The sequence below is a fragment of the Callithrix jacchus genome, chromosome 16 (genome assembly GCF_049354715.1).
Source record: "Callithrix jacchus isolate 240 chromosome 16, calJac240_pri, whole genome shotgun sequence".
Lineage (NCBI taxonomy): Eukaryota > Metazoa > Chordata > Mammalia > Primates > Cebidae > Callithrix > Callithrix jacchus.
The window spans coordinates 13,521,655-13,549,331 of NC_133517.1; the positions used below are offsets into that span (position 1 = coordinate 13,521,655).

The window sequence follows — 27,677 nt, forward strand, 5'->3', positions numbered from 1 at the left end:
GGAGAGGGTTGGGCCCTGGGGCCCGCCGCCCCTGGGAGGGGAAGACAAGCCTGTCCCGGCGACCTCTCGCTCCCACCAGCCTCCTCCCTGCCTCCGCGGCGTGCGCCCCAGACCCCCATCTGCCGCCCAGGGCCGGGGTGGTCCAGGCGTTGGTGCCGGCGACAGCCCCGGGAGGGTCTTCATGTAGACTTGAGGGTGTGCGTGCTGGTCCCTGCCCTCCGCCGCAGTGGGGCTGGGACTCGGCGGTTGGGTACCTTCGGGTGCACAGGCTGGGATGTAGACTTAGCGGAAGGCTGTGCTCGGGAGAGGCCGGCGTGGTGGTGCCTGCCCCGCGGGTGGCTCTGAACGACTCCCAGAAAGGCTGATGCGTGGGTCTAGGTGTGGACGGTGCATTAGACATGGCGTCGAGGGGTGCGAGGGGCACAGAGAAGCTTAAGTGCTACTGCACTTTGGGGACAGTTTGCATTGGAGTGTGGTTTAAGGGAGACAGAGGCAACAGTTTTGGGGAAGGCCGAGGTTATGAAGAAAAGTGAGAGAGTTATCCCCAGGATTCTAGCTGAGAAAGTTGCAGCCTTGTAGATAGAAGCAGCCACCCTTACCCCCTGGCCCAACCCTCAAGCACTTGGCAGTGTTCAGGGAAGGGTGGCATTTACATGAGGCCAATTGAGTTTGATGATTAAAGGGCCTAAGGATTACTGAGAAATCAACAATATTGTGACGGGAAAAGCAGCGCCATTTTTATTCAGCAAAGAAAGCTTGGAAGTATTTTGTTGGGAGAATTCAGCATAAGAATTAAGAAAGCTGTTGATGCCGGGTGTGGGAGGTAGAGTTAGGTGATTCCTCTAGCCCCATGCTAAAGGTAGTTGACTTTGGAAATTTCGCTTACAATTGTTTGTAGCGTACTTAACCTAGAAGTTAGTGTTCGCACTTTACAAGGGGTACAGGTTCACTGTTCTTAGCTGGAATGCATGTTGTTTAGTCTTAGGGGATTTCATTTATAATACAGATTCTTTCTTATCCAGACTGCTTTTCCTAGCAGCAAGCTGGAAACCTGACATTAGGGTACAGGCTGCCTTGCGCTTTACTCTTTTAAATAAACTTATGTAGAACGAGTGTCAAATACAAAATAATTAAATAGAAAACAATAAATAATGCTGCCTTCAGTTGAGATCTCCTATTGCGGTCATCCCCACCTATCTTTAACAGCAGTTAAAATGTGTATCCTGCGAATAAAGTATCGGTAGTGAAATTAATCGTGTATTTGAAGAAAATGCTATTCTCTGTTTATTAATAAATTGATCAGAATTTAGTGTTTTTCATCTTCTCAGCCCTGTGAAAGATCATCGCTGTTTTCCACCCCGACATGCAGTGTAGCATGTCACACTCCTGATTTAAACAGGTTGCTGCCAGTGTATCAGCAAAGGCAGGGTATCTGTAAAAAAAACATATTGCTGATGAGGAGCAAGGGATTTAGCCACATACATTTACATTTCTTTTAGGGAGACCGGCATGTGTTCACATTCTCTTTCTCTTCTCCCTTTCTTTCCTTTCTCTGAACCCCGTGTCTGCCATAGGCTTACCCCTCCCTCCCATGCAGAAATATTTTCTTTGTTATGCTAATAATACCTTTTAATTTATATAATGCTTATAACTTTTTAAAAGTGATTTCATAGTAATGGAACTCATTTAAACATTTCAGCAGAGAAAGTTCTTTTCAATACTGAAATAATCAGGAGAATCATGGGAAGGAGACAGGACGTAAAACTTTTTGACATCTCTTTCTTTGTTTAGCTGAAGGTCTTGAGTTTGTAGCTTGGGACTACTATAAATTTGTACAGCCACATATAGCTGTAATTTGTGTAGTACAGTTATGTACTGCATAGTGCCAGTGAGGTCATCAGAGCTCATATATGATTTTGGTCCCACGGATTATAAGGGAGCTGAAAAATTCCCATTGCGTAGTGAAGCTGTAGTAGTCATAATTTCTTAGTTACTCATGTTTTTGTGGTGATGCTGGTGTAAACAAACTTCCTGTGCAGCCAGTCCCTGTAAAAGTGTAGCATATGCAGTTATGCACAGTACGTAATACTTGATGAGGTTAAATACATTATTGGTTTGTGTATTTTCTACCCATTTTATCATTGTTTTAGTGTGTACTTTTGTTGATTAAAAAGAAAAGTTAACTATAGAACAGCCTGAGGCGAGTCTTTCAGGAAATATTCCAGAAGAAGGTACTGTCATAATAGCAGGTGACAGCTCATGCATGTTGTTGCCCCTGAAAACCTTTCAGTGCGACGAGATTGGAGGTGGGAGACCGAGATTGGAGGTGGGAGACCCTGATGTGCATGATCTGGACCCTGTGTAGGCCTAGGTTAGTGGGTGTTTGTGTCTTAGTTTTTAAGAAAAAGTTTTAAAATTAAAAATAGAACAAAGCTTATAGAATCAGGATATAAGGAAATAATATTTTGTACAGATGTACAATATGTGTTTTAAGCTAAGTGCAATTTTAGAAGAGTTTAAAAGTTTGTAAAATAAAAAAAGTTACAGTAAGCCAAGGTTAACTGAAGAAAGAAGAACTTTTCAGTGTAGCCTAAGTGTAAAGTCTTTATAAAGTCAATAGTGGTGTACAGCAATGTCTTAGACCTTAACATTTGTTCACCACCCACTTCCCCACAACAACTTTTAGTCCCGCAGTCTCCATTCATGGGGAGTGCCCTATATAGGTATACCATTTTCTATCTTTTATGCTGTACTTTTACAGTACCTTTTCTGTGTTTAGATATACACATACTATAGTATTCAGTACAGTAAGCTGCTATATAGGTCTGTAACCTAGGAGTAATAGACTGTACCATCTAGGCGCATGTATAGTGGGCTAGACTATGTAGGTTTGTATAAGTCCACTGTGATGTCCACAGTGAATTGCCTAATGATGCATTTTTTAAGAATGTACCTCCATTATTAAGCAACACGTGAGTATATTTACAGTTGTTTTCTATTTGAGCAAGTCTTGAGAATATTTGATTAATACCACATAAGCCTTAACTTTTCATACTGATAGTTGTTTCTTTGAAGCACCTAAGAATTGACTTGCTTGTTGATGAAGTTCTTGAAATAACTAAAAACTCATATTGTAAAATTGGATGAATAGAATCATTTAGCTATCATTTTAAAATTGAGCATTTTAGAGAACATGGGACATTTTTATAATGTAAATAGTCCAGGTTGAGAAAAAGCTTAGGAATTTGTTGTAATCAAATAGTGTGAGTCAGCAGGAAAAAGGCAAATCAGGAAATGAAAAGTGTAAAAATACAACGTAGAAGTATGTTGATTTGGTGTGTGCAAATTAACAGTGTATTGAAAAATTAGAAAATTATAGAAGTAGTTGTTTAAGGTCAGATGAAGAAAAGGACTTTAGTGTAACAAAAACAGTTAACTTTTTACTAGAGTAAGTATAGAATTTATGAGATGATAGAAATTATTGGTCCACATGGAATGTAAGAACATGCCTTGCGGGGCCAGGTAGCAGAAGGGTGGGAGTGTTTTGCAATAAGGCTGAGGCCAGGGAAGGAAAAGGAGCAAAAGATCTTGCCATTGACTCCTGTATTGTTTAATCATTACTGAGAATTCCAGAGTGACCTTGAGGTAGCCATAATATTTGTTCAGTAGGCCTTAAATCTTAGTAAAAGGTCTATTATCAAGTGAGGTGGCACCATGTTGTAAGATAGAAAGTATCTAGCATCTGAGGTTTGCCTTTGTAGGCCTTCCTTTCCAGATGATTTTATTTCTAGGGTAATGTTTAGTAGGTGATTTTGATTAAAGGAAAATATGGAGAGGAGGTTTTGAGGAAGGAATTAGACTAAGGGAGAGCTGTGCCATGAAAAGGGCCAGATGTGTGATTTAGAAGATATCAGATATCATTGAGCATATTTGTGTTCTTTGTTAGTTTCTGATGTGCGGATGTTCAGTTCTTCTGTAACTTGAAAAGTAAGGTGGGCTGGATGAGGTGGCTCACGCCTGTAATCCCAGTACTTTGGGAGGCTGGGGGAGGTGAATTGCCTGAGGTCAGGAGTTCAAGACCAGCCTGACCAAAATGGTAAAACCCCATCTTTACTAGAAATACAAAAATTAGCTGGGCATGGTGGTGCATGCCTGTAATCCCAGCTACTCAGGAGGCTGAGGAAGGAGAATTGCCTGAACCCAGGAGGCGGAGGTTGCAGTAAACGATTGCATTCCAGCCTGGGCAATAGGAGTGAAACTCTGTCTCGTGATGGGGAGGGTGGGGAAGTAAGGCAGAATGAATCGAGTATTTCTTAATGTTTTTGCTGTTTGTGAGCGGATTTTTTTTTTTTTTTAATAATGTAAATATGTTTGACATTTTTGCATTTTCAATTTCATCTGTGTTTACACTAGTGTATTATGTACGCTAATAGGGAACTGAATTTTTTTCATCTGATTTAGAAAGTAATACATGTTTATGGTATAAAATTTATAAAATAAAAATGTATAACTATGAAAGCTTAAAAATCACTCATTTTCCTTCACTCCAGGGAAAACTTCTGTTAATTTTTTTAGAATGTATGTGTATATTGAAATAGAATTAGAGTCACACTGAATATAAAGTTTTTGTAACACAATCACCATATCATGAGGAATCTCGGGGCACATAAAGATGCATTGTGTCAGTGCTTGAACCTACAGGCCCAGCTAAAGTCTCAGGTGACAGCCAGCCAGCATTCACCATCCGACATGTGAATGAGTGAGCCTTTAGATAATACCAATCACTGACTACTGGCAAATAGAGAAGGAATGAAGTGTCCATGCTGATCCATGTCCAACTTGCAGATTTCAGAGCAAATGAAATGTTAGTGTTTTCAGCCACCAAATTCAAGGGTACTTTTTAGGTCATTAGAGTATTCATTTGGCAATCATATATTTTAAAACAGTTGTAATTGAAGTATAACATATATAGAGAAATGCATAGATCTTAAGTGTGCAGTTTAATCAATTTTGACAAATGTGAACATGTATGTAACTCATACTGTGTAACCCTTGTAAAGGAGAACATAGTACACCAGAGTAAACAAGGTGTAAGTATTAGATGATGAGTAAAAGAGATTGGGAGGCCTTTGGTTTAAGAAAACTATGATAGGAAGCCATCGGATTTTTAGAAATACACTTTGTATTTTAGAAGAGTTTTAAATTTACAGAAAGTTGTGAAAATAGTAGAGAGAGTTTTCAAATAACTTACATCCAGTTTTCCTATTGTTAAACTGTTACATTAGTGTGGTCATTTGTCACTATTAATGAAGTAATATTGATACATTATTATTGACTAAATTCTATACATGATTGATTCCTTTAGTTTTTACTTAAGATCTGTATCAGTTAGCTGCCATAACAAAATTCTATAGACTGAATGGATTAAACAAAAGAAATTTGTTTTCACAGATCTGGAGGTGGAAAGTCTGAGATCGGGTGCCCAGATGGTTGGTTTCCAGTGAGGAGGCTCTTCCTCACTTGCACACGGTACAGTCCCCTTTCCTAGGTGTGTTCTCACCAGAAGAGAGAAAGAAAAAGCTCTCTGTGTCTCTTTATAAGAGCACTAATCCCATCAGACCAGGGCCCTGCCCTCATGACTTCATCTAATGCTGATTACCTCCCAAATGCCCTGGCTCCAGATACTATTACATTCGCCGTTAACGCTTCAACATATGAGGATTCTGGGGAGGCCACAAACATTCAGTTTATAACAAGGTCCTTTTTGTGTTCCTGGATCTTATGCAGGTTACCATATTACATTTAGTCTTTGTGTCTCCTTAGCTTCCTTTAGACTGTGGCAATTTCTCAGACTTTCCTTTCTTTTTTAGTGACCTTGTCAGGTTTGAGGACTACTGGTCATGTATTTTGTAGAATGTCCCTCAGGTGGGATTTATCAAATGTGTTTCTCATAATATGTCTGGGTTTATGGATGCCTGGGAGGAAGACCGAAGAGATGAAGGGTCCTTTTCATCACATCATACAAAGGAAAGGGTGTGTACTTTCAATGTGACCGATCACTGTTGATGTTGATTTGGTCACCTGACTGAGATGGTGAAGCAGGATAATTTCCCCGAACCTTTTGCTGGCGGGAACTGGGTGTTGGTGCTGGAAGTAGCACTTAGATGCTGGCAGGGGCAGACTCCACTCACTAGAACCCCCTGTGCTCAACCCGTCGTGGGAGGGAACATGCAGGTAAGCGTGTGCAGGAGCTGGGGTGAGTGCTTTTAGGTGCTGCAGGAGCAAAACTCTGTGCAGGCCCTGAGGCCCCAGAAGGAGTGTTACAATCAGTGCTCTTTTAGCTTCCTGCCCATGGACAGTTTAAGTGTTAACAGCTCAGTGGGAGGTAAGTGTGACAGCCTTTTACACCAGCCTGGAACAGAAATGGCTGTTGGAATATGAAAAGGGGTGGATATGAAAAGATACTCCTGTTGACTGTGTTAAGTTTCAGATGCTGTCTAGACTTTGAAGTAGAAATGTGAAGAACATTGAAGATGTGAATCTAAAGTTCAGGGATTAGGGCAGGACTCAAGATTCTATTTGGAGGTTGCACATTTTATCTTTAAATAATTCCATTGTGTTTTTCGGAGTAAGAATCTCATCTCTATCTCTGATAGAATAAAGAGCCTATGGTACTTGGAGTAGAATGATAAGAAAAATTTTAATCAAATTTTTTTTTTCCTGACAGCATTGCGAATAAAAATAGAGTAAAATGTAGGTGATTTTCAGTCAGCCTCAGTGACCTGTCTGTATCTGACCTGAGTCCCAGCTGATATAGCCAGTTGACAGTAGAAAATTTAGAATTTGATTTGCATGTTTTAAAGCTATTGAGAAGAAGAATTAGACATTTTAATCCTGGGCCTTTTTTGTTTAATAAAAAGACATGAAACATTGGAAAGAGCACACATTGCTTAGTGGTTAAATGAACTCAGATAGACTTAGATTCAAATGTGAGTCCCAGACTTACCTAAGTGACCTTGGGAAACACAATTTAACTTCCCCAAACCTTAGTTGCCACTTCTGTAAAATGGGAGCCCTACGTTTGGTTTTCTTACAGACAGGCCACTGTCCACATTAAATGAAATAACTCATGGCAGTGTCTCAATACAGTACCTGGCATATGAAAACACAACATTTTAATTTCCCTTCCCCCGCCGTAAGGAACCATGTGGGTATATTTTTGAGCCTTACCTTTTTTTTTCTTCTTAGCGGGAAACCAGTCAGAAGTGGGAGGCCTCTGAACGAACTGTGTACTGTGTAGCCTCCAGCTGCTTTCTCGAGGCAGAATGCTGGCCCTCAGTGCCTCTTTCTGCTTCTCCTTATTCAGACCACTGAGGACTGCCACTGTCCTGACTCCTCCTGTTGTGGTGAGCAGTATAGGGAGACTGAGGGTTTGATATTATTTGGCTCTGTATCTTAGAAAGATATTTGGTAGTTACATAAAGTACATCTAGTTTGAGCAGTACCACTTATAACTTTAAATCGTTGTACAGAAATTGATCCTTTATTATTTAGAAAATATACTTTAAAGTTAGTAATACTGAGAGAATTCATGATTCTTTCATTTTGCCTTCCCTGTCCTTTAGTTCTTTATTTATTTTTAGAGTATAAAATTGATACGCTCATGCACAGACAGACGGTCTTCCATCAGTGGCTTTCTCCCTAGCCCTAGAGCGGTCTGTGTATCCAGACTCCATATTCAGTCTTGCCTCCTCAGCACAACGTAAGAGAATCTATGTGGATCACACCTTATGCAAAAATCTATGTTGATCTCTTGCCACACATTTGCCACATATCACTGTGTAACTTCAAAGTCAAGAACTTGTGATTTAGAATTGCTGTTAAGATCATGCTTAATATTTTCATGGCATCAAGCAATAGCAAGAAGAGATTGCACATATCAGCAGTATGCTCTAAATGTGGAAGTAATATGGTGATTTCCATAAGATAAAACAGGAGCTTGCAGGTATTTAACAACACATACGTTTTTAGGCTGATAATGGCCAGGAATAGGTGCTGGGGGGATACAATGAACAAACTGGATAAATATCTGTCCTTATAAAATATACATCCCAGTGATTAATGATTTACTGTGAGATCATTTATAATGTGTAACAACCAGGTAAAAAAATCTATTGTTATTTTTTTTTTGGTAGCAGCGTCTGAAAGCTTTGAAATTCTAAAAAAGAAAATAAAGGAATTAAAAATGTTTAAATTGGTGCATTTAGATAGTATATTATGTAAGTGACTATTTGCTAAGTATTCCAAAGGTAAGATATTAGAGATCCCAATTTAATCATTTTGTAAATACTTTTTATATGACCTTATCCTTATTGAAAAGTGTGCTATTATAGTGACAGGCCATGTAGTCTCAAAATCAACAACATTCATGTAAATAGATAAGTTGGTATTATATCAAATAGAAATCTCATGATAATGAGGCAGGCCAGTAGTTGTATTTTTCAGTTTTTTTAGAAGCATAATTTGAAGACTTGTAAAGTAAATAGGACAGTTGAAATTGACCTTTATTTTTAAATGTCAGACTGGTAATGTGCTGATGTTGTAAAAAGGTTCACACTCAGGTTTGAGTGTGGAAACCCAATCACACTTAGGAGTCACAAAAGAATCAAAATAGACTTAAAAAAAATACACATGGGTACTTTTTAACCAGTAGTACCAGGCACCTGGAAATGAATGCTTGCAAGTGAAATAAGAAAATATCACAGTTCTTATTTGGGGTAATGCTTCTGATAGGCATAGCAGGAATGAATGAATGAATAAATGAGTGAATGAATTTTATTAGCATATATAATAAATAAGTAAAGAACTTTACAAGATCATTTTAGATAGTGATAAGTTCTGTAACATCAATAAAATGGGGTCTATGACAAGTGAATTAAATATTAACTTGAACACCTAATAAATTTCTAAACTTATTGTGGCCAAAGGGCTCCTGATTCCCCTCACCACCAGCTTCTCACCAGGGGATGCTTCTATAGATTGTGAGGTCTGGGAAGCTTTTGAAGATGTTATTTGAGTTGAGATAGAAATAGTGAAGTATCTGTGTGCATTCCAGGTGGGAAAGTGTTGGCTTTGGGGTGGAAATGAGTTTAGTGTTTTGGAGACAGTCAGTCTGAAATGTTGGAATGTATCCAGAGAAGAAATAGTGGTAGATGAGGCTGGAGAGGGGGAAAGGGCCTTGATCTTTTAGGGCAGAATAAGGAGTTAAGATGTCACTTTAATGATGGCAGCAAATCTGTGGAGTATTCTAGGTCTGGGGATTGTTGGCCTCATGACTGTGGCTACTGTGTAATGACTGGTAGAGGCAAAAGAAGAAATGGGGACCTTTCAGAGCTGTTGTCTGGGTAAGAAGCCATAGTAGCTGTGTAGATGGAGCCTGGGCCAGCTTTGGCAATCTACTTTGCAGACAGAGCTAAGAACTTAAGTATGGATTCTGTGTGGAAGGCAGGAGATGAGTAGTCTAGAGTTGATTCCTAGGTTTTAGTTGAGCAGCTGAATGTGTGATGGTTCAATTACTGAGATGGGGGAAATTGGAAGAGAAGTTGGTGGTGAGGGGAATCAGAAGATACCTTTTGGTCGCAATTGGTTTTAGATACTGATGAGATAGTCAAGTGAGGTGGCTTAGTGGGCAGTGGAATAAATGTCTGTAGTTCAGTGGGAAGGTCAAGATTAAAATGACAAAGGTAGGTGTCAGCAACATAGAGCTGACTTCAAAGCCATGAGACTGGATGAACTCCCTATAAGGGGAGGGGCTAAGTTTACTTCCTCAAATTGAGAAAGTTGGACAGGATGGTGTTTAAGGTCCCGTCTTTTCCAAAAAGCTAAATGTTTATTGAATTTCAGAGTGTCTCTGTAAGAAACTTGAAATGATGGGAATTTTTGGTAAAATGCTTTAGCTCCTTTTAAATCATGAAAAGGATGAATGGGAAGAAATTCAGACATTTAAGTATTTGACATCTGTATTTATTCTGAAATTGCTTGTTCACAAAGCATGATATGTAACTGTGGTCAAATATCCTTCTGAAAGTGAAAATAATCTCCTTCATTTTGTAAGGTTTCATTTAAACCCGAATGGTGAGGCCGGGCGCGGTGGCTCAAGCCTGTAATCCCAGCACTTTGGGAGGCCAAGACGGGTGGATCACGAGGTCGAGAGATCGAGACCATCCCGGTCAACATGGTGAAACCCCGTCTCTACTAAAAATACAAAAAATTAGCTGGGCATGGTGGAGCGTGCCTGTAATCCCAGCTACTCAGGAGGCTGAGGCAGGAGAATTGCCTGAACCCAGGAGGCGGAGGTTGTGGTGAGCCGAGATCACGCCATTGCACTCCAGCCTGGGTAACAAGAGCGAAACTCCGTCTCAAAAAAAAAAAAAAAAAAAAACCTGAATGGTGGTCAGTGTAAACTTATTTTTATCAAGAAATTTTAAACAGCTTTATTGAGGAGTCAAGTGACACCCAACCTGCACATATTAGAAGTGTAAAGTTAGATGTTTTCACCCATAGAGCTGTCACCACTGGAGATAATAGGCGTACTTGTCATCCCAACAGTTTCCTTGTACCCTTCAGTACTGTCTCTCTTCTGCCTCTGATCCACAGGCAACCACTGATAAGCTTTTTGTGACTGTAGATTAGTTTTCATTTTCTAATTTATATATTATATAAATAGAATCATACAGTAGGTACTCTTCTTTTTATTTCTGGCTTTTTTCATTCAGCATAATTATTTTGAGATTCATCCATGGTGTTTTTTCTGTCAGTAGTTTGTTTCCTTTTATTTGCTAAGTACTATCCTATTGTATGGATATACCAGATTCATTTTTGCAGTCGTAATGAAATTAGACTACCTTCTTTTTTCCGTCAGCAGGTCTTCTGATTTGCTGGTATTATTTGTAATCCCGAAAATTTGAGACAGGTCTCAGTTAATTTAGAAAGCTTATTTTGCCAAGTTTGAGGATGTATGCTACTGAGACAGCCTCAGGAAGTCCTGATGACATGTGCCCAGGGTAGTCAGGACACAGCTTAGTTGTATACATTTTAGGGAGACGTGAGACATCAGTTAACATATATAAGAAGTACAATGGTTGTATCTGGAAAAGCAGGACAACTTGAAGCTGGGAAGGAGCTTCTGGGTAACAGATAGGTGAGAGAGAGGAATGCTTGCATTCTTTGAGTTTTCCATTAGCCTTTCTAAAGGAGGCAATCAGCTCTGCATCTATCTCAGTGAGAGGCAGGTTGTCCTTAAGCAGTTCCCAGCTCAGCTTTTCCCTTTAGCTTGGTGATTTAGGGGCCCCAAGATTTATTTTCTTTTGACAAACCTAGGAAACTAAAAATGTGAGTACATATACACACAGAGACACACTCCAAACTCTCTTCATAGAAGGGCTTCCTTGTTCTTGTATTCATCCCCTTCCTCCTGTTCAGGGATGAGCTTCCTGGCTTTCATTTATGAGAGCAAGCTTGACAGTGCTGTGGATAGGAAGCAGGCCCACCCTTTCTATGTGCCTGTGTTCTGTGTGATTTTTTGCGGATGTGTGTATGTTGTTGAGCTTTATTTTTTATCTGGATTGTGTTTATGTCAGGAGGTTGCCTGAAATAAAAGTGAAGCTTCATAGTTTAGCCTTTAGTTGTGTTTCATAGTTTAGCAGTTAAGGATTCAGTTAATCTAGTACCTGTGATTTCACAAGGGAGTATAATAAATTTTTTCTCAGTTTATAGGAATTTTGTATAGTTGGTTAAGACAGAGGTCCAAATGAGACAAACACTCATTCACATGGTAAGTAGATGCTTACCTTTAATCTCCGGTACCTTGATTAAATCACTTGCTTTCTGCTTCTGTTTCTGTGCATTTGGCAAAGTTCTCTGCTTTTTGGTTCCTGTGGATGATCTGAGAACACCCTTTTGGGGATTTGTGAGTTAATCACTCTCTGGCTGTTTTTAACATCATGAGTTTACCATGGAGTTTAAGGATGTCTGGGCTCTCTGTGCTGTTATCTGGGGTTGTCTGAGGAGGAAGAGAGGCTGTTGTGTCTGATGTCTATAGGCCTGTCCTGGCAGAACAGGGCTTCTCTGCCACGTAAACGAAACACACTGGCTAAGCCGAGTGTGTTTGTTTTATGTGGGATTAGAATGTGCCATTGTTTGTACAACTCAGGAGACAAGAAATAGGCCTGAGAGCGTAATGTCAAATAAATCTCTTTACTTTGTGTTCTCATGATGCTTGCTCTCTATGTTGTATAAGACTTAGTGATGTATCATTTGTTTTCTTCATTTAATTGTCCTTTTACTGGCCTGTACGTTTTGTGAGTGCAGGGACAACCATGTTTGTGTTCATTCTTTGTACTTATATAATGTTGAATAAGATGTCTTTATGCTTCTTGTATTTATTTTACATTTGTAGTTAGAGTTTCGAATTGTAGCAATTAATAGTAAGAGGAAAGGTGGAAGGTAAATCTGAACTGTTTTATTAGTCTGTTCTTGTTGACTTTAAGCAAATTCTTGAGGCATGATTCTCCTCTCCCATTTTTTCTTTCGGTGAATGAAAAGCACAAATGGAGCCAGGTCTTCCACTCAGGGATTGGTAGGAATGCATAGATGAATAAAGTTGTTCTCAAGCCTTAAGAAGCTCACAATCTAAAGGGAGAGTCAACCTTATATAGTCCAGTGAGAATTGAATATAAGCACTTAGAGAAATTATTTAAAAAATTTTGGGAACCCAGAAAGTATGAGTGAAGGTTCTTGTTTCTAGCTTGAGGGCCTGGGTGGAAGTGACAGCATTAAGTGAAACAGGAGATCTAGGAGGAAAGGAGGCAGATCTGGTAGGATGATGAGACATGGTAGCGTGCAAGTGCAGTAAAAATTCAGTTTGGGATGTTTTTAGTTAGAATTTTCTGAAGGCTGTTATGATTTCTAGGCAATTTGTAGATTTTTACACTGCTTTATATAAAGCTCTTTCCCCAGTTGGTAGCTTTCAACTCTTCAATATTTATGGGAGTTCATATTCTTGAATTAGTTGTTCTGCATTACCTTACCAAAGATGACTCTACCAGTAGTGAAGCCAACAAGGAAAACGATCTGCTATGTGTATCTAAAAGATCATTTCATCTTAGTACTTACGGGACTGCCTCATTCTTCGTGATGGCTGTAGAGCATTCCCTCCATCGACTGTAAGTAGCATGCTTTAGTAGTCCCCACCACTTTTCCTATTATATCAGTGCTGAAGTACCTAATACATAAATGTAAATACATCATCTCCCACATTTCCAAATTGTTCTCCATTAAAATTTTATCGGTATATACTTCCATCAACAAGGTTTTAGTGTGTCTATTTCCTTATGTACTCAACAGTAGAGTGCTACTAGAGTTTATCTGATAAGTGAAAATGATTTTATTCTGATTTTTAACTTGTATTTCTCTTATTATAGTTTGGGCATGTTTTCATGTGAATGAATTATTTGTAATACTTTTTCTGAGAGCTCACTGTTCCTATATGCTACCTATTTTTCTATTATATGGTTACTGTTTTATTATTGATATGTAGGAGCTTTAGATACATTAAGGAAATTAGCTCTTGGCATTATTACTTATACTGTTGATTTTAAGTTTGTTGTTTGTCCTTTGACTTTGCTTACTGTGTTTTGCCATGATGGAATTTTTTATGTAAAAATGGGATTATATCTAAAATGGGATTATATATAAAAATGGGATTATATCTAATTTTAAGAATTGCTTTCAAATTTTTTGTGTTATGCTTAAAACATTTCAGATATTATGTTTATCATATTCTGAATATCCACTGTGTGTTTGGATTTATCTTGGGAATTCCAGTTACATTTTATTGATCTGTTTATCTGCTCATCATTCTAGCTTTTAAAAAAATTTGTTCTAGTGTCTGAAAGGGCAATCAATCCACCCTCATTACAAATTATTGGCTATCTCACATGTTTATAGTTCTCTGTTAATTTTTAAATTTTTTGTTTTGAAAAAGCCTCTTGACATTTTTATTGCATGGACTTAATGATTAAAATAAGGAGAAATTAACATCTTTATGATTCTAAGTCTTCCTATCCAAGAATGGTGTGCTTTTCCATTTATTTAAGTGAAGCTCTTTGAGAGGGGTATCTGTTTTGGACAGTTATGTAAACCTCTATTTTCATTACAGCCATTAAATATTTTTTTAGTCCATTTATTATAGTACCTAGTGTTACTATAACTAATACATAAGATTTAACAAAAAACTAGAAAGCCGTTATTTGTGTAACCACCTTGGGCAAAGGTAGAATATTACCAGCCCACAAAAATTCTGTTTGTTAAACAGGTCACTATTGTAACCTGTTCTCTTCTTTCATAGGCAATATTGTAGTGACTTCAGTGGTAATCACTTTCATGTTCTTCATAACTGTATCAATGTTGTAGGTATTCCTAGACAAATGGTTTATTACTTGCTTTATGGAACTTCTGTGAAATAGGTTTATATGTTGTAATCTATTCTTCTGAATTGATTCAAGAGATGTATGGTTTCTTCTGCACAACATTATGTGTTGAATTCAGTTCATATTTTTGTAAGAAGTTATAGTTTCTTCATTTTTCTGTGTAGTTTGTCATTGTGTGGATATACCACTTTATATTTAGCCATTTTGCTGTTAATTTTTCTTTCTAATTTGGCTATAATGAACAACATTGTGTTGAATATTCTTGGAAATGTATCTCCTACCCTATGTTAGACATGTGGATATTGGAGTGGTTGGTCATGGATAGGACTATTTTCAATCCTGTGAGAAAATACTGAGGTTTTCTCTAAAGTAGTGTTTGGCCATGTGTGAGAAATCTCATTGCTGTACATCATAGTCTGTCTTGGTATTGTAAGACTTAAAAATTTTTGCAATCTGGTGGGTGTATAATAGTGTCTTATTTCTGTTTAATTTGTATTTTAAAGATTTTAAAAGTGGTTCTTTCCTTTGGGCTCTTTCCTCTCTAGTTGACTTTGAGGTTGGTTTGTGGCCAAGAGCTTTATTGATAAGGATACTTGTTTTCTAAACATAGCTACACAGAGTTTTGCCTGGGAAATTTACAAAGAATTCAAAGTCCCATTTCAAACTTGGAGAATAAAAAGTTTTCGAGTTAGTATCCAAGAATCTATTTCTAACTAGCTGTCTGAGTGATTATTACATAGCTAGACTTAGATAGACTCCAGCACAGGGCCCTTGAAACTGAAGGTTGCTCTGTCTGTCTATACTATTTTTTCCAAGTCTGTTGTGTATTTAGCACTTAAAACACCTGTATTTGTAATAGTCACATACAAGTGTTCATGGCCCCATATGGCTAGCGGCTATTATATTGAACAGTGCAGATCGGTTTAGAAAATTGCTCAATGATCAGAGTGTATAATGTGTTATGCATTTTGAACTTTGATATGCAGTTTGATCTTTGGCATCAGGTTCATGCCTCCCCACTTCCTTCCCATCAAAGCAGGGCCTCACAAAGACTGGACATTCACCATTCACCTTGGGAGGGAGTAGTTAAAAATGTAAGTATGTTATCCAAAATCCATTTATATTATTAAAAAGATAACATTAGAACATATTTTATATTCCATCAGTAGAGATGTGGATATAACAATTGATTTTTTTTTTTGGCTGCTTTTATTGATTTGTTAAAGATTGTAATCACTTTGAGCTATCTTGAAACTTAAAGCTTTTTTAGTTTAAATTACGTTAATTTTTGGCTTCTCATAGAATGCTTAATTCTGATGTAGAGGAAATTTACAAGCTTTTGTTGTGCATATATTGTAGAGATAGCATGTGAATTTGTGAGTAAGAGTTTTACATTTTCTCAGCCACACTTGAAAGTGTAAGCACCCTTAGTGAAAATAAGAAAATGGTAAGATCAGGTTCAACTTTGGAGCTAAAAGGAAAAATGTGTAAGATGGAGAGCCCAGAGGTTGAGGTCACAAATCTGCCAGACTTGCTGTTTCCTTTTAAAGTGGAGATAGCACTGATCTCACATGAGCATTGAGGATAACTTAGATTTTGTGAAATGTAATAACATTTTTTTATTATAAATTTATATATATACACACACACGCACACACATATATAAACCATACCTTCATGTTAAGTCTTCAGGGCAAAAAACTTCCCTTTCAGTTTTTGGAGGTACACTCTCCTGTGTTCTCTCTCACTGTTTCTCTCTGCTACGGGCATTTGCCTCCTCAGGCCTTCCCCACACATAAAAGGATGATTATAAGATACTTTTGTTTGGGAAAGTTTCATGGTGAAGACCTTTCAGAAGAGTTATTGGAATGTCTGGGTGTTTATATCTTTTCATCTTTTCTGGTGATGTAACAGTTTTGACTTCTCCATCTGAATTTCCTACAGAATTTTTTTTTTTTTTTTGATATGATTGATGCTACTCTCTCTTACTAGAGCCACTGCCATGGTCTGGCTGTCCTTATTCTTCATAGCTCAGTTATAAGGCCCCAGGTATGCTTTTGGGAGGCCCTCCCTTCCCAAAGCAACCACCAATCCACTTCCTGTCAGGGAAATTGGCTGCTTCTTTCTCTGGGTTGCTCCTACATCTTTGCCTTAGCTAGCATTTAATAAATTGAACTCCAGCTTTGTGTCTGTGACTTTCTCCCTTGTTCTTTCAGAACCACATCTTCGTATCTCCTGTACAGTTATCTGGCAGTTACTACATAAATGTATTACTTAAGCTTCATGACTTTAGACAGGTCACTTATGCACTGAGACCTAGTTTCCTGATCTATAAAATGTGGCTTTCTGCCTCTTGACTGTCACTAAGATCATCAATAAAGTTGCAGTTGCCAAATCAGATGACTGGGTTTGGACTTTTCTATGACATTAGACAGTGACTGCTGCTTCTTGACCTCCCACCCCCCAGGTCTACCCATTGTTACACTTCTTAGAAGGTTGATCCTCTGTTGCTCTTAGTACTTGGCCTTGGATGTGTCCTTTACAGGTCTTTAGGATTTTGCCTGACATCTTGTCTTTCCATAGCTTTCCTTCAGCTGTGCTCATTACTTCCGGATTCACATCTGTCTTGATGGCTCCAGATCAGTCTTCCCAAAATGCATGTGGAGTGTGTACACATGTCCCTGGGTGTACTCAAGCTAAGCATAGCCATGGTGGCATTCATTCCTCCCCCGACACTGCTTTTTCTCCCTGCATTTCCCAATCTTGATTAGTGTTGCCATCATCCATGAACGTTCCCATTTCTTAATCCCCCCTCATCTGGTGGCCAGTCCTGACAGGTCCAGTCCCAAGTACTCTTTGAATTGGTCCTCTCTTCCATCCGCTAACAGCTCTAGGCCTTCTTCTTTTTTAAAAAACATTTTATTGCACTTTACGTTCTGGGGTACATGTGTAAAACATGCAGGATTGTTGCACAGGTACATACATGGCGATGTAGTTTGCTGCCTTTTCTCAAGAGGAATGGAGTGGCAGCCTCCTGACCTGCTGCTTCTACACACTCAGTGTCCTGTTCCTTCCTTTGTGGAAGCAGAGGGTCAGTCACATTACTTTCTTCATTTAAAAATCTTCAATGGTTTTGTCATTATGGACTCAAATGCCTTAGTGTAGCATACAAAGCCCCTCACTTCTGAACCATCCACCTTCCAGACTCATTTTCCAACATCCCTTCCAACTGTGCTCATTTGCACTTTCATGTCCAAGTGCTTCCTTCCTTAGAATGCCCTTTCCATTATTGTCCAACACAGTGGTTCTCACATGTTGAGGATTATGAGAACCTGTGCTTTATTTTTTAATATAGACTTTTGGGCCTATTCCCCCCAAAATTTTGATTCGGTATCTGGAACGAGGCCTGTTCTCATTTTCTTTATCTGAAAGGTGACAATGTTAAAAAGAGGTGATTGCAAAAATTTTGTAAAACTCTACATATATGTTGTCCTAGAATGCTTCTAAGTAATTACACTTTGTTTTGTAGTGTAAAAATAAACAGAAATTGAAAGTGGGAGGGAAAGCAGCTCCTTCAGTGGTTGTGGAGATCAGCTGGAGTGGAACCTGCTGCTCTGACCCAGTTTGCTCGCCATGCACCCTTTCAGGCTTTCCTTTGTGAGACACGGTTTTACTGTTGCCCAGGCTGGAGTGCAGGGGTGTGATCTTGGCTCACTGCAATTTCCACCTCCCAGGTTCAAGGGATTCTCATGCCTCAGCCTCCCAAGTTGCTGAGATTACAGGCACGTGCCACCATGCCCAGCTAATTTTTGTATTATTAGTAGAGATAGGATTTCTCCATTTTGGCCAGACTGGTCTCGAACTCCTGACCTCATGTAATCTGCCCACTTCAGCCTCCCAAAGTGTTGGGATTAAAAGTTTGAGCCACCATGGCCAACCCTTTATGGTGTCCTAAAGGACTTTCTGTATAACCTTTAAAAAGGAAGTGTAATGTTGGGTTGAGTTTCTAATGTATATGCTTGTGTTTTCTGTTATATTTTAAAGTCATCATGAGCTAGGACTGGGACTCATGCATGTTTAAATTTCCCATGTTTGCCCAAAGTAGATGCTCAGTAAATGTTTGTTAATTAAGAGCTAATTGGAAGCAAAAGGAGAGACACGTGAAACAAAGTTTTTAAATAACCAAAACTGAAACTCACAAATAACAGATAAAGAGTTCCAAACATGGGCTGCAAAGAAGCTTGGTAAGCTCCATGAGATTAGCACAAAGTTGAAAATCAACACAGACTTCTAAAGCTATCCAGGAAATGACAGAAGAGATAAACATCTTAAATGATATTAGAGCTTCTGAAATTGAAAGCCTCACTCAATGAATTTCAAAATATAAATGAAATATTTCTCAATAGACTGGACCAAGCAGAAGGAAGAGTTTCACAACTTGAAGACCAATTTTTTTTTAACTAACCCAATAAGACAAAAATGAAAAGAAATTGTAATAAGTTAACAAAGTCTTCCAGAAATATGGGATTATATGAAGTGAGCAAACGTATGAATTATTGGCATTCCTGCAAGAGAGGAGAAAAAGCTGGAGAGTATACTCAAGGGAATAATTCAAGGAAATTTCCTTAATCATGCTAGAGGTAATACAGGAAATCCAGAGACACATGGAAGATGCTACACAAAATGAACATCAGCAAGGCATCTTATCACCAGACTTTCCCACAGCAATCAATGCTAAGGAAAAAAATCATAAAGGCAGCTTGAGAAAAAGGGCAAGTCACCTATAAAGGGAACCCCAGCAGGCTGATAGTAAACTTCTCAGCAGAAAATTTAGAAGCCAGGGCAGATTAGGGACCTATTTTCAGCATTCTTAAAGAAAAGAAATTCCAGCCAGGTATTTCCTATCCTACAAGTCTAAACTTCATAAGTGAAGGAGAAAGAGAAATCATTACCACTAGAGCAGCTTTGCAAGAGTTCTAAACATAGAAAACAAAGTTCTAAACATAAAACACAAAGTTCTAAACATAGAACTTTGAGAGTTCTAAACATAGAAACAAAATAACAATACCTTCTACCACCAAAATACACATAAGCACATAGCCTGCAGACTCTATAAAGCAGCCACACAATTCAAATCAGCCAGCTAACAACTTCATGATAGGATCAAAATCTCATGTATCAATATTAACTTTGAATGTAAATGGCCTAAATACCTCACTTCCAAGGCACAGAGTGACAAGTCACACTAAATAAGACCCATCTCACACATGACACCCATAGGCTCAAAGTAAATGGCTAGAGAAGGATCTACCACATAATCAGAAAACAAAAAACAGCCCGGGGATCACTATTCTTAGGTAAGATAAAATGGATTGTAAATCAGCAACAATAAAAAAGGACAGAGAAGGGCATCACATAATGATACAGGAGACTTAAGTATCTTAAATACATCCAGAGGTAACTTTGGAGTACCCAGATTCATAAAACTTGCTGTAAGTACTTCCAGACTTACAGAAAGGCTTAGCCACACAGTAGTAGTGGGGGACTGAACACCCAGTGAAAGCCTTAGACAGATTGAGGCAGAAAACTAACAAAGAAATGCCAGACTTATACTCAGCTAGCTGGACTTAATGGACATGTACAGAATGCCCCACTTATCACCCACAGAATATACAGTTTTCTCATCTGCACAAGGAATATACTCCCAGATAGACTGAATGCTCAACCAATAAAGCAAGTTGCAATAAATTCAGAAAACCAAAAATCATACCAGCCATTCTCTTGGTCCATAGTGGAATAAAAATAGATACCAATATCAATATCTCTGAAAACCACACATTTACATGGAAATTAAACACATTATTTCTGAATGACTTCCAGACAAACAGGGAAATCATGGCAGAAATATAAAAATTATGTGAAATACATGACAACAGCAATATAACATGTCAACATCTCTGGGGTACAGCAAAAACTGTGTTAAGAGTAAAGTACATAGCACTAAACACCTCCCTGAAAAAGTTAGATCTGAAATTAATGTTCTAACATCACACCTAGAGGAACTAGAAAAACAAGAACACACTAACCCCAAAGCTAGCAGAAGAAAAGTAGAATCACAGCTGAGTGGAATGAAGTTAAAAACCCCCAAATCCTGGCAAAGACTCAATACAACCAAAAGTTTGTTCTTTGAAAGGGTAAAGTGGATCCATAGATTGCTAGCCATATTAACAAAAAAATTTTTAAAAATAAAATCCACATAAGCACAATTAGAAACAACAGAGGTGACATTTCAACCAATTCCATAGAAATATAGAGATCCTCTGTGACTATTGTGAATACCTCTATGCACACAAACTAGAATATCTAGAAGAAATGGATAAATTCCTGGAAATACAGTCTTCCAAGATTGAATTAGGAAGAAGCTGAACAGAGCATTACTGAGTTCCAAAATTGAATCTGTAATGAAAATTCTGCCAAACAACAAAACATAACTGGACCAGATGGATTCTCAGCCGAATTCTACCCTAGGTGTAAAGAAAAACTGGTACCAATATCCTGCTGACACTACTTAAAAAAAAAATTAAGGAGGAGGAACCTGTCCCTAACTCATTCTATAAGGCCAGCATCACTCTGATACCAAAACCTGGCAAAGACAGTGAAGAAAGAGAACTACAGGCCAGTATTTCTGATAAACAGACACAAAAGTCCTCAACAAAATACTAGCAAACCAAATTTCAACAGCACATCAAAAATTTAATTCATCATGATCAAGTAGGCTCTATTCCTCAGACGCAAGGATGGCTTGACTTATGTAAATCAGTAAATATGATTCACATAACTAGAATTAAAAACAGAATGTGATCATTTCAGTAGATGTGTCAAAAGCTTTCAATGAAATAGAAGATTCCATCACAATAAAATCACTAAAGAAACAAGGTGTCAAAGGAACATACCTCAAAATACTAAGAACCATCTATGGCAAATCCGCAACCAACACTATATTGAATGGGCAGAAACTGGAAGGATTCCCCTTGAGAATAAGAACAAGACAAAGATGTCACTCTCACCACTACTATTCAACATGGTATTGGAAGTGATAGCCATAGCAACTGGCTAAGAGAAAGAAAAGCCATCCAAATAGGAAAAGAAGTCCAACTGTTGTTCTTTGCTATTGATATGATTGTATACTTAGGGAACCTAAAGACTCTGCCAAAAGGCTATTAAAATTGTTAAATGGTTTTAGCAAGATTTTAAGATATAAAATCAGTGTATAAAAATCAACAGAAGGCCGGGCATGGTGGCGCACACTTGTAATCCCAGCACTTTGGGAGGCTGAAGCAGGTGGATCATGAGGTCAGGAGTTCAAGACAAGCCTGGTCAATATAGTGAAAGCCCATCTGTACTAAAAATACAAAAATTAGCCGGGCATGGTGGCGCACACCTTTAGTCCCAGCTACTCGGGAGGCTGAGGCAGAAGAGTTGCTTGAACCTGGGAGGCAGAGGCTGCAGTGAGCCAAGATCACCCCACTGCACTCTAGTCTAAACTACAGAGCAAGACTCCACATCTCAAAAAAAAAAAAAAAAATCAGCATTTCTGTATATCAATAATGTTCAAGCTGAGAGCCAAATCAAGTACCTAATGCCATTTACAATAGCCACACAGACAACATACCTATGAATATATTTAATGGAGGAGGTGAAAGAGCTCTACAAGGAGAACTATAAAACACTGCTAAAATAAATCACAGATGATACAAAGGGAAACCTCCAGCTCATGGATTGGAAGAGTCACTATTACTCAAATGGCAATGCTACACAAAGCAATCTACAAATTAAACACTATTCCTGTCAAACTACCAATGTCATTTTTCAGAGAATTGGGGGTAGGGAACTATACTAAAATGTATGTGGAACCAAAAAAGAACCTGAGTAGCTAAAGCAATCCTAAGCAAAATGAACAGTCAGAGGCATAACATTACTGGACTTCAGACTGTATTATAAGGATACAGTAAGCAAAGCAACATGACATTGGTACAAAAACAAATAGACCAGTGAAACAGAGAGCCCAGAAATAAAGCTACACATCTACAGCTGTCTTCAACAAAATTAAAAAGCAGTGGGGTAAAGGACTCCCTATTCAATAAATGGTTCTGGGATAACTGGCCAGCCATCTGCAGAAGAACGAAACTGTACACCTACCTTTCATGATGTGCAAAAATTAAGATAGCCTCTCTCAAGAATGTCTGTCTGTCTGTCGAAGCTTTGAAGCCATGCATTGACTTCTCTTCGCTAGCTAGGAAATGTCTGAAATGGCCTCTTCCAATAGGAGGCTGTTTGACCTACATTGCAAATCTGTTGTTTGGTGTAGTCACCTTCATCTGTGATCGTAGTTAGGTCTTCTGGATAACTTGCTGCAGCTTCCACCTCAGCACTTGCTGCTTCACCTTGCATTTTTTCCATAAACGTCATGAACAGCATGTGTTAGCTTCAAAATTTTCTTCTGCAGTTTCACTTCTCTCAGTCTTTATAGAACTGAAGAGAGTTAGGGTCTTGATCTGGTGTAGGCTTTAGCTTAAGGGAATGTTGTGGCTGTTTTGAGCTTCTATCCAGATGGTTAAACTTTATTTTAGTGGTAAGGCTGTTTTGCTTTCTTATCTTTTGTGTGTTCAGTGGAATAGCACTTTCAATTTTCTCCAATAACTTTTTCTTTTGCATTCACAGCATGACTAGAGGTACAAGAGCCTTAGCTTTCAGCCTTTTTCTGCTTTTGGCATGCCTTCCTCACCAGACTTAATGATTTCTAGCTTTTGATTTAATGTGAGACCTCCAACTCTTCCTTTCACTTGAACAGTAGGGGCGATTGTAGGGTTATTAATTGACCTAATTTTAGTGATTGCTGTGTCTCGGGGAATGGGGAGACACCAAAATAGGGAGAGAGTTAGGGAATTGGCTGGTCAGAGCAGTCGGAACACACACAACATTTATCAATTAAGTTTGCTATCTTACGTGGACACGGTTTGTGGTACACCTAAATAATTAGTCATACATCAAAGATTGCTGACCACAGACTACAACAGACATAATAGTAAAAATTGGAAATATCATGAGAATTACCTAAATGTGACTCAGAAACATGAAATGAACAGATACAATTGGAAAAATTGTGCTAAGAGTCTGTCTGACACAATGCAGAGTTGCCATAAACCTTCACGTTGGAAAAAACTCGGTATCTGCAAAACAGTGTGATAAAATGAGTTATGCTTGTATTACTATTTTTACCTGCTTCTATTTGGTCTTTGATTTAAAAAAAGAGACTATCATATCCAAGTTTCTTTTAAGTGAGAATTAATATATTCTTTTTTTATTTAAATATTCTTGATAATAGTATTGAATGAAATAGAGCTTAAACTGTGAAGTCAGACAGACCTGTATTACAGTGTGGGTGTATTGGTCTAGTGGCTATATGACTTTTCACATGTTATTTAGCCCATCTTAGCTTCATTTGTGAAACAAAATTGATGATAACTGTGAGGAATAAAATCCATAAAACTACAGAATGCATGTTGCACAAAAGCTAGTCATTGTGAACATAGAACATTACTCAGGGTTAGTCATCTGTTAATCACCCCGTTGGTAATTCAGTTTGGAAGTTTTTGTGTTTTAGTCTCTTTTTTAGTGTTTGTCATGCAATATTGAAGTTGCCTATATATGTTTTTCTCTCTAGTCTGGAAATTCTGAGGGTAGACTATCTATTTACTCTTGTATTTCTAGTGTTCAGTATAGTACCTTTCAGAAAGTAGATAATTCAGCAAAGATTAGTTGAACAATTGAAGAGGTGTTTTTCAACCTTTGTTAAACCTGTACTCTTTTCTGCTAAAAATAAACCTGCCTTTAGTGTGACTTGAAATTTAAGATCAGTAAAAGGTGACATCTAAAGACAAACTGATGTTTTGTGATACAGCATTGTTTTATTTTCAAAGTGCTTATTCAATAGCTTAAAAGATTATGATGCATAGCCCATGGGGTTTCATTCTACCTGATTCCATTCCTTGGAGAATCAGCCAGTGGATAAATTTCCCAGAAACAACTTTGAGTCTTGGTGTCAGTTAGGATACTGACTAGATATATGACCTTAAGTTTCCTCAACTCTGAAATGATGAAATCTGGATTATAATAGACTTTTAAGACATTACTCTCTTTAATTTTAACCTCTGATTCTCTCTTTGCAGAATTATCACTCAGAATTAGCTTAATTTGGGCCATTGCCATGATTCTATAGAAAATGAGAAGTCTATAGTTACTTAGCCTCTGCCTGACATTGACTTAGGAATCAAATACTGTAGCTTGAAATCATTGGAAGTTCCAGTTAATACGGTCAATTGTATTATGAGTGATATGTGCTTAGTCACAAGCTGTCTGTAGTTAATTAAAAAAAAAAAACTCCTCTTTTTAAAAAAATAATTTTTTTTCACCTTACTAGTAATACTTAATAGTTGAGTGCTTACTGTGTGCCAACTAACCCAGTCAACCCTTTTCATGTATCATGTCTGAAATCTGAGAAATCTTAAGGTGACTACTATGTTTACCATAGGCATTTTACCAATGAGAACAAGCAGCGAAGCTCAGGACAGGAAATTATAAAGAGTATCACCAGCATAGTCATTGAGTAGAAAACAATTTGATGCTTGTGGTGCAGGTCAGATTCTCTCTCTACTGCTGAACTTGGATTGTTGCAATAACAAAGACTTATACAGAATGAGGCCGTCCAAATATTATGCTGCACTGCAAAGATGGCCAAACCTATCACCTGAGTGGTGACACTAGGAGAAGGGGGCACCACCTTAAGGTGAAATAAAGCACCAAAGTACTGTTTGAGAAATAAGACCTTTAGCTTCCAAAGTTGAGATCTAGCTCTCATGTTCCAAGAAATTGACCTGTAGCAAAGGAAAATGTTTCCTCCAGGAGTCCTCAAAAATGTTTTTTCCTTCTTTAAGATAAGTACCTGTAATGAATTCTACTCTCAATTTAGAGAGCCCTTAAAGGTATCTAGCAGTCCTTGTCAGCATTTTCTTCTTTTTTTTTTTAATTTATTTTTATTTTTTCTTCCCAGCTGTGCCTCTAGCTTCTTGTAAGCATTTTCACCTGAGGGCTGTTGCTGAACTGATAGTGTTGGCAATAAATAGAAGGTGGATCATAGTTTTGAAAGTGTATTTTAATTCTGTGTTTTAAGCTGTCTTTTGTTTCCATTTATACTCATTTAGCTTTTTCTGCTTCCTCAAAGCCCTCTGATTAATAGTACTCCAGGCCAACGTTATGTTCTCAGTGTGTGTGTACATATATGTATATGGGGGGAAGAGAGGGAGAGAGACTGACCTATTCTGTACAGTAGATCAAATAAGTTTCTTCTGCTGGCATGCCTTGGAGCCTATTACTGATTTATAATATTTCTGTGGAAAAAATGTGTTCAAAAATTTGAGTGAATTTTCTACATTGAAGGTGCCAGTTATTCCATAAGGATTAAATTTAGAAGTAATTTTAATCATAGGTTAACATTCTTATAGTATTGTAAATTGTACATAATGATTTGAAAATTTTATTGTACATTGTTCATGTTACCAAAGGGGAAAGTTGAGAGTGTATGTGTGCATATGTGTGTGTGTCTGTATGTACATGCACAATATATACACACATAGACACACATATATATACACATAGGTATACACATACATATACACATATGTATACACACAAACACACAATATCTCAGGGATAGTTTTGATTTGTTTTAATCAGAGGCATCCTAACTAGGTCTTGCCTGAATTTTGTGAAATGGGTGGAGAAATTAGTTCTCTCATTTAATGGTGGATTTTTAGAATATTTAAGTATTAGAAGATATTGTGTTATGTTAGGCAGAATGTTTTGTAGATACATCACAGCAAACTAATGAATGACAAGATTTATAGAAGGAAGTTCATTTGACTTGAGTCATCATGTGTTGAGAATATACTTTTTTGTAGTAAATTCTATTATTTATTACTTTCTGTTGTTTTGTGAGTCATTGTTAAAAAGGTAAAGGCTGAGGACTCAAGATGGTGCTGTGAGAACAACCCAGGATTGGAGCTCTCTTTGAGTCCACGGAGAGGTGAGTCAGAGCTGCATTTCCAGACTGATCTTTGTTGCCCACAGAATGGGGAAATTCCCAAGTATAAAGGAGACGCTGGATGCCTGGCAGTACCTCTGCCTGGCGAAGCCGGCAGCCGGGGTGGTGGCGGCCGGCCCTACCCATCGCTCCCCACAGGGCACGCTTGTCCGGGTGCCCTGTTGAACCGGCAACCTGAGACTTGAGAGGGCTGAACTTGAGACTGAACGAGACTTAGACAGTGGGCCCGCCCAGGGGATTGCAGGGACAGAGCGTTTGGGCTAGCCCAGTGGGACAAACAAAACCACGATTTCAAACAATCCCCGTGCAGTCGGTCTGAGACGCTCTGTGGGGGAGGGGCGTCCAGCATTACCGAGGCAACCTGCCCCAACTGAGATACACGCCCACTGCTGAGGCAGCCAGCCATTGCCGAGGCAACCTGTCCCTACTGAGATACACGCCCACTGCTGATGCAGCCTACCGTTGCCGAGGCAACCCACTACAACAGAGAGACTCTGCCTCAGGGCGTGGCGGAGACCTCAGCAGAACAGCAGAGCCTGCCCCAACAGGGCGAGCCTCACAACAGCAGGGTGGAGCCTCGGCAGGCAAACAGTGGCTAGTCTGCCTCCTAGCTGGGCAGGACACCTCAACGAACATCCAAAAATAAAGCCCGAACCCCCCAACACAGAGCATTTGAGAAAAAAGGGGTTATTTAATGAGCTCTGTTGCAGCAGAATCAAACATAGCAGCCTAACAGCCCTGAATGAACAACAGAGATCACAGCTCAGCAATTGAGCTCCTATAAAGTATAGACTGTCTCCTCAAGCAGCTCCCTGACCCCTCTATATCCAAAAGACTGACATTTGGCAGGCATCATCCTGGGACAAAGATAGCAGAAAAAGAAACTGGTAGCATCCCTCACTGGGCCACAGCTGCTAGAGGTGCACCCCAGACAAGCAGGGTCTGGAGTGGACCTCAGCAATCGTACAGCGAAGGGGCTAGACTGGTAGAAGGAAAACCAAGTAACAGAAATACTTCATCATCTACAA

The 27,677-nt window shown here is 38.6% G+C and overlaps 1 protein-coding gene and 1 pseudogene across 1 annotated transcript in view; one reads left to right on the top strand and one right to left on the bottom strand.

Annotated features, from left to right (window-relative positions):
* LOC108590206 (uncharacterized) overlaps positions 1 to 27,677 on the top strand; it is a 139,103-nt gene that overhangs the window by 91,584 nt on the left and 19,842 nt on the right. The window lies entirely within an intron of this gene.
* On the bottom strand, positions 8,576 to 8,666 carry LOC118148723 (small nucleolar RNA U13; annotated as a pseudogene).